Source organism: Phoenix dactylifera, chromosome 10 (genome assembly GCF_051530095.1).
Source record: "Phoenix dactylifera cultivar Ajwa chromosome 10, Ajwa_hap1_PhDact_Kaust_v1.1, whole genome shotgun sequence".
NCBI classification, from domain to species: Eukaryota; Viridiplantae; Streptophyta; class Magnoliopsida; order Arecales; family Arecaceae; genus Phoenix; species Phoenix dactylifera.
The window spans coordinates 14,233,063-14,246,301 of record NC_143199.1 but is presented as its reverse complement, the minus strand read 5'-3'; positions in this window follow the sequence as shown (position 1 = coordinate 14,246,301).

Genomic DNA, 13,239 nt, shown 5'->3' with positions numbered 1-13,239 from the left:
AATGCCATTGCCGACGCTATTTAGCGTCGGAAATACGAACTGGCACGAAATGTGAAACGCCAGATAACGACGCTTTATTGTGTCGGTAAAGCAGATTAGGCCGACGCTTTTAAGCGTCGGCATAGCCCAACGGAAACTACGGTGGGAAGCGTCGGTTGAGGTACGCCGATGCTTTTAAGTGTCGAAGTATTATAAAAGGAACGATGCTTAAAAGCGTCGGCATAGACCGACGACGCTTTTTTGACGCGTCGGGTTAAACCCGACCCACGCCCACCTGCCCGACGTCTGACCCACGCTTTGTGAAGCATGGGCTGGAAATTCGCCGACGCTTATAAGCGTCGGTGAAGACAAAAAAAACCGCCGGAATTTATTCCTTCTTTTGTAGTGTACATATACATATATACATATACATATATATATATATATACACATATATATACACATATATATACGCATTCATATATATACACATATACTCACACACATATATATATATACATACTCACACATATATACATATACATACATACATACATAAATACATACATATATATATATATATATATATATATATATAATATAGGTATAATAAAACCTAAGGATCCACTAAATTACCTATGAGCACGTAATCCGGTGCTGAGGCCAGCTCAGCATACTTCACTTGTCTGCGCAACACGTCAACCCCACTCATTTTACAACACAATCATACGTATCCGCGTACAGGTTACCTATTAACTCCAGTCAACACAGACAGTGGCATGAACCCTGACAATGTCTGCAAACGATCTGTTTTTCTTGGCCAATAATACACATGCACAGATCCCAGAACACTCAGTGGAAACGCTAACCTCGTGGTGAGACGTGCCACCATCCATGCCGGCGTGCATGGCGAAAATCTTTAAGCAGATGCTTGGTATACAAAAGATTTGGTTAGTGGAAAGTAAGTATGATTAGAAACAGAAAGAGTGATGACGAGATTAGATTCAAAAAATCTCCTTGATTCTTCTCAGCACGGGAGGAAAGGCGAAAAAAGGCCATAAGTCATCGTGAAAAGGCCGTATCGTGTAAATGAGGCAGATAAAGTATCACGCCCCGAGCTCGGCACAGAGCATACGGCTGCGTACGCTACAAAAAAAATAAAAAATAAAAATATACTAGATTTGAAAAACTTATTACAATCTTACCGTATGTGAACAAAATAATTTTATTTTATAATAAATAATAAATTTGTATAAAAGTATTAAATTTATTCACCTTAGAAGAAACAAGGTTACCTTATTTATTCATACTTTTTACGCGTGATTCCAAATATAGCTAAGTACTATGCAACCTAAAATACTGAAAAAAATATAAGAAATAATATGAGTTTTTCCAGCCCAATAGAAATTCTGAACCGCTACACCATCAATAATAGAAAAATAATTAAATGAACAATACCAGGTAAAATGGATATCATATCAATACTTGGAAAGCTCATACAATTAATATGCACTTAAGCCATCATTATCATCTTATCAAAAAAACATATATATATAATATATATATATGTTGCCCAGATAGACAACCCAAGAGGGGGGGTGAATTGGGTTTTAAAATAATTTAGCTATTTAAAACGTTGTGAAGGACTAATTAAAACTATTGCAAGTTGTTTAATTAAATGCTATGTGCTGTGAGTGATATGAGAGGAAGAAGAAGAGAGACAATCAATCACAAACACCAAGTTTTATAGTGGTTCGGAGCTAACCCTTGCTCCTACGTCCGCTCCCCAAGTCTCACTTGGGAATTCACTATAACCCCCTTGGATTACAGCCGGTTGTTTTCCAAGCTCACAACCAAACTTGTTGTTTTACGAGCTCACAACGAACTCAGTCGGTTTTTCCAGGCTCACCGACTAGAACCACCCCGATTGTTTTTCCGGGATCACAATCGAACCCTTACACACGTTGGTTTTACACTCGGCTCACCAACCAACCTCAATACCCTTGATTCAATCCCCTGATTGAACCAAGCAGATACAAGTTGTAAATAAAATAGACAAACAGAAAACTAAGCTTCTCAAAAGCAGATGGAAAACAATATAATCTGAAAAGAGTTTAGAAGCCCTCAAACGCTTTTAAGTTGGAGAAGAGGAATGGCTTCTTAAACTTTGGGTCTCCTCTTGAATGTGTAGTCGACTTGAATGCAGGAGGAGGATTCTTTAATTGCTGGGAAGATGTAGGTGGATGCAGTTAATGCAGCTCTTCCCTCTTTTTTCGTTGAAGAACAGGTTGCAGAGATTGAATGCTTGAATACTTGAAGTGGAATGGTTGTTCTCTCCTTTGCTACAGTCTTCTGTGGCTATTTAAACCAACCCCCACGGAAACTAGCCGTTAGACACCTTTTTCTGCCCGTTCTGCACACTCTGCACAGCCTGACAATGTGTCCGTTGGTGGGTTGGAGTCGACTCGCGCGATCAGGAGTCGAATCGTCTGTAGCGGGAGTCGACTCATACTTTTCCGGAGTCGACTCGGCAACTGTTCCAGATTTGAATTAAAGTTGCCTTCGCGACTGGGAGTCGACTCGTCTTGACCCAGAGTCGACTCGCCAACTTCTGGAGCTGACTTGGCTTTCTCGGAGTCGGCTCATCCCATGGAGTCCGTGGATTTATTTTTGAATTTGGTCCACTCGAGTCGACTCGTCAATCCTGGGAGTCGACTCGGCGCTCAGAGCCCGAACTCCCTATCTTCTGTCTTTTTGGCTCGTCCAGTCTTGGAGTCGACTCGAACTTCCTCGGAGTCGACTCGGCTCTCAGTTTCCGAAACTTGGTCTTCTGCCTTTTTGATGTGAAGCTGCCTTGGAGTCGACTCTAGCTGTCTGGGAGTCGACTCGAATCTCAGAGGCAGTAACTTGGTCTTCTGTCTTCTTTGTGGTCGCGGAGTCTCGGAGTCGACTCGTGTATTGCGGGAGTCGACTCGAATCTCAGAGTCCGAAAAATGCTTTCTGTCTTTTTCCTTGTGTTCCTCTGAGAGTCGACTCTCACTTTTTTTGGAGTCGACTTGCCAACCATCGGAGTCGACTCGCGTTCCACTGGAGTCGACTCGAATCTCAGACTCGAAAACTGCTCTCTGACTTTTCTGCCTGTGACTCCTTGGAGTCGACTCATACTTCTTCGGAGTCGACTCGGTAAACATTGGAGTCGACTCGCGCACTTCGGGAGTCGACTCGCTGACAGGTTTTGAATTGAAGCTTTCTGTTCGTCTGTCTGTTCTCAGTCGGAGTCGACTCGTACCGATCCGGAGTCGACTCGAGCCCGTGCCAGTGAACTTGATACGCTTGGAGTCGACTCGTGATACTCTGGAGTCGACTCGAGTCTCAGACTTTGGTTCAAGCTGACTTCTTAACTTATCCAAAATACTATGAACCAAGTCTAGAGACACTTAGAGAAGATTTTCACTGAAAACACTTAATTGAATTCATTAGTAAACAAGAAATATACTCAAATGCTTTGAGCTCATCAAAATCAAATAGGGTTTTAATCAATCACTCCACAATCTCCCCCTTTTTGATGATGACAAAACATTGAGTATATGTAAAGTGAATTGCACAATAAACAATGAAATAAAATTCATAAATGAATTCAAATGTCTGGTAATTCAATTTATCCAAGCTTGAAAGGAGTGAAACAGTAAATTTCGGAGTTAAAGCTCCCCCTTTCATTTGGAATTATATAAGCCTTCATATTATGCAATCAATTGTTTGGCTTATATATCTTTAATGATTTAGCTTTGTTAAAATTTCAGATTCTCCCCCTCAACATATGCATTCTACTTTGTTTTGATTCTTTGAATTTCCTTTTAATGCTTTGAAGTTTTTGAACTGAAATTTTGGTTTTTAGAGAGAAAATCTGTCAATTTGTTCTTGAGTAGGATTCAGCTAATCTTCGAATATCCCTTGAATAGATTCCGGAGATTACTCCATTAGGAGCTCCAAAAGAGAGATAATGAGCCTCGAGGTACCGAATCCACTTAGAACAAATTTGTGTGTTTTAAGAGTTTATCTTTTTATTGATTTCCATTGATTCCTTTTACATATTTTATGCATATTTCTCCCCCTTTTACATATTTTATACATATTTCTCCCCCTTTTTGTCATCATATCAAAAAGGAGGTAATCAGAACACACAATCAAACATAGATCAAAAAGCACAGTATTGAAGAAAAATGCGGCTACTCATTGTATTAATTTGTATGTAAGTACATTTCAGAATACAATAAGTAAAGCAAAACAATACATGTCAAAACAAAACACAAAAAGTAGCTATGGTCTCCTCGAGGATGTAGCTCCTCCTCTCGAGGATGTATCTCCTCCTCTCGAGGATGTGGCTCCTCCTCTCGAGGATGTGTCTCCTCGAGGCATGCGCTCCACGAGTGATTGGACCGCATTGGTGACGTTCTCGAGCTGGCGAATGATGGCCTGGATGGCCCTGCTCTGTGTCGTATCCAGCTCGAGCACCGACTTCTGCAGTCCGTCCAGCTTGTCGATGAGCACATTCGACAAGCGCTCGGCCCCCGCGGTAGTGGTGGACATGTCACGGCCGATGTCATCCCGCATCTGTCGAGTGGTGCTCGTGACCTCACCCATGCTATGAAACTGGGCCTGCATCAAGGTCCTCATGTTGTATATCTCTTGCCGCACCTCAGCCGTCATGTCAGTCACGGCTGTCAGGGAAGGAACCAACGCGGAAGATGTGGGCGCAGGAGAGGGAGTAGGCATCGAACCTCGGAGCTCCCGAAGCAACTCATCCCTCAGATCTCGGACTATCTCCTGCCGCAGCTCCCGGAGCTGCTCAGGATCAATGCGGACCTCCATGGGTGGTGGAGCCGAGGAGGAGGGTCCGGCGGAAGTGGTAGGAGCAGAAGTGGGTGGAAAGTCTGGTACGTCAGAAAAGTCAGAATCGGGCTCAGGACTGGGGGAAGGTCTGGTGGTCTGTGTGGTGATGGATGACTTTCTAACCCAAATCCCCTCTCTCTTCCGAAACCCCATCCTGTGTAGGGTCCCTGCACGCGTGCGATCAGTCCATCGCAATGCGTGAAAGGGTTCCCCCTTAGGGATAGGAATCTCGTACTCCCTAAATAATAATGTGAAGACCATGCCGTAGGGTAGGGTGAGCCTAGGTCTGTCTAGTGGCTCACACATGTATCGATATATGAGTTTGGGGAAGTTGATTGGGGTGTCATGAAGCATATAGAACATGAGAGCTAGGTCTCTCTCAGATACAAAGTCAAATCTCCCGGTCTTAGGAAAGATGGACCTAGACAATATACTCAAGAGGATCCGCATCTCAATCGGTAGTAAGCTAGCGGATACCTCGTCTATGGGTGACTGGGGTGGATGCCCTAGAACGGCCGTAAGGGCCTCAACCCTGTCCTCAGGGTGTGTGGGAGCCACCCCTACTAGTGGAAGGTGGAGGATGTGGGCAATAAGATCCTCCGTAACAAACAGAGGGACACCGGCTACTGTGCCCTCGATACCCCCATCTCCCCGATGGACGGTACCGTAGAACTCTCTAATGAGCCCTGGATATGTGGGGAGATCTAAGGTGAGGAAGTACTCTAAGCCCTGGGCCCTGAGTCTATCACCTATAGTGAACCCTTCCCGGGAGAGATAGTCGAAGTCGACATATCTCCCGATGGTGACGGCCTTCCCGGCTAATGGCCTCGCGGGAACCGCCCTAGGCGGAGAACGAGCCGGAGGTTGTGGCCTCGCGGGATCGTGCCGAGCCTTGGAGCGCCGCTCGGGACCGGCCTCGGGTCGGGACCTCTTCCGGACTACGGTCTTACGCGGCATAATGACCTAAAATGGGAGGAAAACCTAATGAACGGTGAAGAACCGACGGGAAAGTCTTGGGGACGACCGGGGACGACCTAGAAAGGGAGGAAAACCCTAGGGGACGGTGAAGGGTCGACGGAAAAAGCCTTGGGGACGACCTAGGAGTCGGCTCTAAGGCTTGTGAACAGTGGCGGCTTGAGAAAGAAGTATTTTCGAAACGACAAAGTTAGGGTTAAAAAGTCGGATCCCGACTGCGAGTCGACTCCACTGAGTCGCGAGTCGACTCGACCTCGAGTCGACTCCAGAATATGCGCGAGTCGACTCTCCTTATGCGCCTGTAGACCTCGAGTCGACTCCCGACTATATGTGAGTCGACTCCCCCTCAGCTGCCATCTCTGCGAGTCGACTCCCGCAAATGCGCGAGTCGACTCTCCCTCAGGAGCCGACTCTGAAACTTACTCGAGTCGTCTCTAACTTTGGCACGCACCTAAAAATCATGCTACATTCGTGCCAAATGAGGGAAAAACACTAAAGTATGATCTGATTTGATGATCAGTGAAAAGAAACTCTATTTTAACTACAATCTAATCATCAAAATCAATGAATCTAGTGGAAACTACCACTAGGATGGATCAATCACTCCTAATCCCCTTCTAAGCACACTAAACCTCTCTTCGCTTAGGGGTTTTGTAAAAATATCTGCTAATTGATCATCAGTACAAACAAATTGGAGTGTCACATCACCATTCAATACATGATCTCTTATGAAGTGATGTCTTATCTCAATGTGTTTAGTTCTTGAATGCTGAATTGGATTTTTAGTTAGATTAATGGCACTTGTATTATCACAATTAATGGGAATTTTATCTTGTTTAATGCCATAATCTTCTAGTTGTTGTTTAATCCACAAGATTTGAGCACAACAACTCCCGGCTGCAACATATTCAGCTTCAGCAGTAGACAATGCAACCGAGTTTTGTTTCTTGCTAAACCATGAGATAAGGTTTTCTCCTAGAAATTGACAAGACCCGCTGGTACTTTTTCTATCAAGCTTACATCCAGCGAAGTCTAAATCTGTGTATCCTATTAAGTTTAGGCTAGATTCTTTAGAGTACCATAATCCTATATTCTTAGTTCCTATTAAGTATTTAAAAATTTTCTTAACTGCAACTAGATGTGATTCTTTAGGATTAGCCTGATATCTAGCACACATGCAAACGCTAAACATAATATCAGGTCTACTTGCAGTAAGATACAATAAGGATCCTATCATACCTCTATACAGTTTCTGATCTACAGATTTACCTGATTCATCTTGGTCTAATTTGCATGATGAGCTCATGGGGGTGCTGATTGACTTGTTTTCCTCCATATCAAACTTCTTGAGCATCTCCTTGATATATTTGGCTTGATTGATGAAGATGCCTCCTTCAGACTGTTTGATTTGAAGCCCGAGGAAGTAGTTCAGCTCTCCCATCATGCTCATCTCAAATTCACTCTGCATTAAATCAGCAAATTCTTCGCAGAGGCGATTGTTAGTAGCACCGAAAATGATATCATCAACATAAATCTGTACTAATAACATATCTTTGTTTTGCTTTTTCAGAAACAGTGTTGTATCTACATTTTTCCTAGAGAATTTATGTTCTAATAGGAATTTGCTAAGCCTCTCATACCATGCTCTAGGTGCTTGTTTTAAACCATAAAGTGCTTTGTTCAGTTTATATACATGATTAGGGTATTGATGATTTTCAAAACCAGGAGGTTGTTCTACATATACCTCCTCATTAATATACCCATTTAAAAATGCACTTTTTACATCCATTTGAAATAGTTTGAAGTCCTTAGAGCATGCATACGCTAATAATAATCTAATGGCCTCAAGTCTAGCTACTGGAGCAAAGGTTTCATCAAAATCTATACATTCTTCTTGATTATAACCCTTTGCTACTAGTCTAGCCTTATTCCTTATAACAATTCCATTTTCATCAAGTTTATTTTTATAAATCCATTTAGTACCTATAATTGGATATTCAGAAGGTCTCTCTACTAGATTCCATACCTTATTTCTAGTAAATTGGTTTAATTCTTCTTGCATTGCATTTATCCAATTTACATCATTTTCGGCTTCTTCTCTATGTTTGGGCTCAAAGTGTGAGACAAAAGCTAGATGGTTATTTAAATTTCTAAGGGATGCTCTAGTCCTAACCGGTTGAGATGGATCATCTAGAATTAGTTCCTTAGGATGCCCGTGAGCATACCTCCAAGCTTTAGTTAGCCCATGATCCACAATAGCCTCTTGGCTTGATGATGCTCCTTCACTCAACTTTTGATTATCATCTTGTAATGCCATTTCATCTATCTTTTCTTCAAGAATTTCAACATCATCATCAAAATTAACTTTCTTACTAGAGGAAAAATCACTAGAGTCATCAAATACAACATGTATAGATTCTTCTATAACTAACGTTCTTTTATTAAAGACTCTATAGGCTTTACCAGTTGTAGAGTAACCTAAGAATATTCCCTCATCAGATTTAGAGTCAAATTTACCTAGATTATCTTTCCCATTATTATGAACAAAACACCTACATCCAAAAACATGAAAGTAATTGACTTTTGGTTTTCTGTTTTTCCAAAGTTCATAAGGTATTTTCTTTATGATGGGTCTCAATAGAACTCTATTTAATATATGACAAGAGGTATTAATGGCTTCTCCCCAAAAGTACTTAGGGAGGTTACTTTCACATAACATAGTTCTAGCCATTTCCTCTAGAGTTCTATTTTTCCTCTCCACAACTCCATTTTGTTGTGGTGTCCTAGGTGCAGAAAAATTATGGGTTATCCCCTTTTTACTACAAAACTCATCAAATGACAGATTTTCGAATTCGGTACCATGGTCACTTCTAATAGCTATTACAGAGGTATCTCTAGCATTGGTTACTTCTTTATGGAATTTCTTAAAAACAGAAAATGCTTGATCCTTATGTGCTAGGAACATGACCCATGTGTACCAAGAATAATCATCTACAATAACTAGACCATATTTATTTCCACCTAGGCTTGTTGTTCTAGTTGGTCCGAATAGGTCCATGTGTAATAATTCTAGAGGCCTAGAGGTAGAGACACATTTTATGGATTTAAATGAGTTCCTAGATTGTTTGCCAAATTGACATTGTTGCCCAGTAGATACAACCCAAGAGGGGGGGGGGGGGTGAATTGGGTCTTTTAAAACTTTTATGCTACTTCTAAAACTTTTTGATTAACTATGCTAAGTTGTATAGATGCACAGTGAAAGTTAAACTTAGCAAGGGTATGATGTATAAACTTCGACTTGATTAAATATGCTTGTAACTAAAGGATGTGCAGATAAGAATTAAGCAAGCAATTTATCTAAGTAAGTAAGTGTGTTAGTAAGACTATAACAAGAGGCATTACAAACACAAAGGACATATAGTGGTTTGGTGCACCCCAGCACCTACATCCACTCCCCAAGACCTCTTGGGAATTTCACTATAATCCTACAGATTACAGCCGGTTGTTTTACAAGCTCACAACCTAACTTGTTGTTTTACGAGCGCACAACGAACTCGGTCGGTTTTCTCAGGCTCACCGACTAGAACCAATCCGATTGTTTTCCCGGGATCACAATCAAACCCTTACACGCGTTGGTTTTACACTCGGCTCACCAACCAACCTCTCACCGTTGGTTTTCCCTTTGGCTCACCAACAAACCTTAACCCCTTGATTCAATCCCTTGATTGAATCAAGTTACAAGATATTGAAAACAAAGTATAAAGCAAAACAAAGCTTCTTAAGCAAGCAAATATAACAATATAAACAAATAGAGTAAAGAGAAGCCCTCAAACGAGTTTTGAAGATGGAGGAGCTCGGCTTCTTCTTTACTTGACCCTCTTCTGATTTGGCACGAGGTAGAGGATCATTGAGGCAGCACACGGATGGAGAGGAAGCTTTGGGATTCTCTTGGATGCTCTTCTTCTCTCTATTTCGCTTTGGATGGCCCTTTTGTGCTTATGGAAGATTTCCTTTGTAATCTCTTTGAGATCTCTTTCCTAGATGATCTCTCCCACTTCCATGCCTTCTCCCCTGGCTCTCCTCTTGTTTTTATAGCTTTAGATGGCGTGGAAACAAGAATCTAGCCGTTAGAGACAAAAATAGAGCCGTTGGACACAGTCTGCACCTCCTGACAATATTACCGTTGGGATCGGAGTCGACTCGCGCGATCAGGAGTCGACTCGCCTATTGCAGGAGTCGGCTCGTGCTTTACTGGAGACGACTCGGCCACTGTAGTCCGTGGATCCAATTTTGAATTTGATCCACTTGAGTCGACTCGACTGTCCTGGGAGTCGACTCGAATCTCAGAGCCCGAACTCCCGATCCTCTGTCTTTTGGCTCGTCCAGTCTTGGAGTCGACTCGAACTTCCTCGGAGTCGACTCGGCTCTCAGTTTCCAAAACTTGGTCTTCTGCCTTTTGATGTGAAGCTGTCTTGGAGTCGACTCGAGCTGTCTGGGAGTCGACTCGAATCTCAGAGGCAGTAACTTGGTCTTCTGTCTGTTGATGGTCGCGGAGTCTCGGAGTCGACTCGTGCAATGCGGGAGTCGACTCGAATCTCAGAGTCCCAAAAATGCTCTCTGACTTTTTCTTTGTGTTCCGCTTAGAGTCGACTCATGCTTTCTTTGGAGTTGACTTGCCAACCATTGGAGTCGACTCGCGTGCCACTGGAGTCGACTCGAATCTCAGACCCGAAAACTACTCTCTGACTTTTCTGTCTGTGACTCCTAGGAGTCGACTCATACTTCTCCGGAGTCGACTCATACTTCTCCGGAGTCGACTCGAATTCCACTGGAGTCGACTCGAAGACTGTTCTTTTGAATTTTTCTTTTGATTTTGCTCCTCCAATTTGAATCCTTTGAACTTTAAACTTGGGCCAATAAATTGTAGCTTTCTTCCAACTTGAGAGCTTTGGAGGCCTTCTTGTGTTCTCCCAACTTGCTATGTTCCTTGCAAAATAAATATCTTTCTCCTTGCAACATAAACATTAGTATCTATACTTCAAGATTTTGTGATCATCAAAATCAATCTATGAATCAATCTTTGGGTCATCAATCTCCCCCTTTTTGATGATGACAAAACTTGGAGTATATGCAATATAAAAGATATTGATTTCTAGAAGTAATACATAGCTAAGTTGCATGAAGTGGAAAACATATATATTTAAAAACATACTTCATGATAATGCTTTAGATTTAATCAGCTTAACACAATCAACATATTTAAATTTTAAGTATATAGCATATACTTAGATAGTTCTCCCCCTTTTTGACAACATCAAAAAGATAGTGAAACATTAAGTACAAAGATCAGAGCAAAACACATCGAGTGTGAATTCAAGAGGTTTTTTAATTTGATACCACAGATAGTTTTCTAATCAAGTGTAGGTGGAATCTTCCTTAGGTTAATTCAAGAAGTACCACAAATGATATTCAAGGAAAAATATGAGTGGAAATCTAACCTCTCTTCACTAAGTATGAAAGCTTGTTCATTTAAGACCTTTTGCCCAATCTATTAAGTATTTTATCAACATGAGAATAAAAGACATCTTAGAAGTAATATGCAATATATTTGGAAAAGATCAAAACTTATATATTTGGAAAAACATATCATCATGTTGGATCATTAATTCTTAATGACTTCAAAGTTCTTTTATGATAATAAGAGCATTGGGGCACAAATACCAAAATATGAATTCATGCAATTTTTGATACATCTTAGAGCTCTTTTAAAGACTTTCTTTTATTCCTTTAGAAAATAAGCACAATTTGATACATAAAATAATGAATTGGCACAAAATAGAAGTTCTAAAGAGTAAGCCAATTAAAACTCATTAGTGAGGTTCAAAATAGATTTTCTAAGAGATACTCAAGAAAATTTAATACATTGTTCTCCTCCTGTTTTATTAAATTAGAGGCTCTTAAGATTTGTAATTTGGTTCATGAGTGATGCATAAGATATACTAACCAAATAACACGCCTCAAGGTGTATCATAAAGATTTTAAGATTTAAATTTCAGATGATACATATTGGAGAGTATTAGGATCACTTTTCATTTAGTATTCTTTCCCCCTCCTATAGATTTATGTAATTAAGTTCCATAAGACCTCTCCTTCTGAAATTTTCTTTCTTCCCCTCAATTGATCATTCCATTTAAGAGTTTAGAATCCTAAGATAATGTTCAATAAGATTGTCAATCTCAAAAATATATTTCAGCTTATTTTTATAAGACTCAAGGTTTGAGATAAGACAACCTTTATAGAACTCATCTCAAGGAAATTAAAGCATGTCTTGCAATATAAGGAGGTTCATCAAAATCAATCCATAAAATTCAAAGTATGCATCAAAATAAAGTGTCTTTGGGATAGGATACTGAATATCTAAAGCTCCCCCTCAAAAGATGCATTCTTCTTTAATCATTTTAATTGTTGAATTTCAGATTTTTGGTGATAAACGTGAATAACACTGAAATTCTGTAATATCAAGAATGTAGAGTGATCTAGAATTATTCAGAATTTATAGTAATCACTCTTTCTAATACTTTAAGAACAAGTTATGCTTTCTCCTAATCTTAGAGAAAATGTATAAAAGTATTAATCAGAAAATAATTCAATTGAAGCTCAATTTCTTTCAAAAGCATTTACATTTTCTTTCTTTTAGAGTCATTTGAGTGAACTGAAATATTTCTAGTTTTAAGATCATTCACTCTATTGATGGAAGTCTTTAATAATGTAGGGGAGAAAAAACATATAGATGATCATTGAGGTATATATATTTATAGAACTCAATTTCTTAATCATAGTTTTTTTTGCAATGTATACATGAAACACAATAAATCTTTTTAATATCAAAATAAAATCATATATTTAGAAATTTTTGTTTGCAATCAAGATCATCGAAAGACACATCATTTGAACCAATATTGGTATATTTTAAAGATAAGAAATGATATGTTTCGGATGCGTATCGGAGCAATCACCAAAGGCATCAAAATTAATTCTGTTTTTCCTAAAGTAAGACTTTATTTAAAAAATCACATTTAGTTTAAGCTTTTATACAAAATCAGATTCTGAATTTCATAAAGATTTTCAAAAGAGGCTTTCAAAGTCATAATTTGAGAGATGGATCTTCCACATTGTAGCTTATCTTAAATCATTACGTTTGAAAACACATATTTCAAACATGTAAGAGCATATTCAGAGTATTTGTATTTATGTTGAGTTTTGGTATGAGTTAGAACATTATATACCAAAGTTAATCAAGTTGAAGGATAAAAACAACTCAATTCATTTTGCCTAAATAGAGATATCCTTCTCTTCTCCTTTTTTTTTACAAATTTATTTAACTTTCAGATTTTA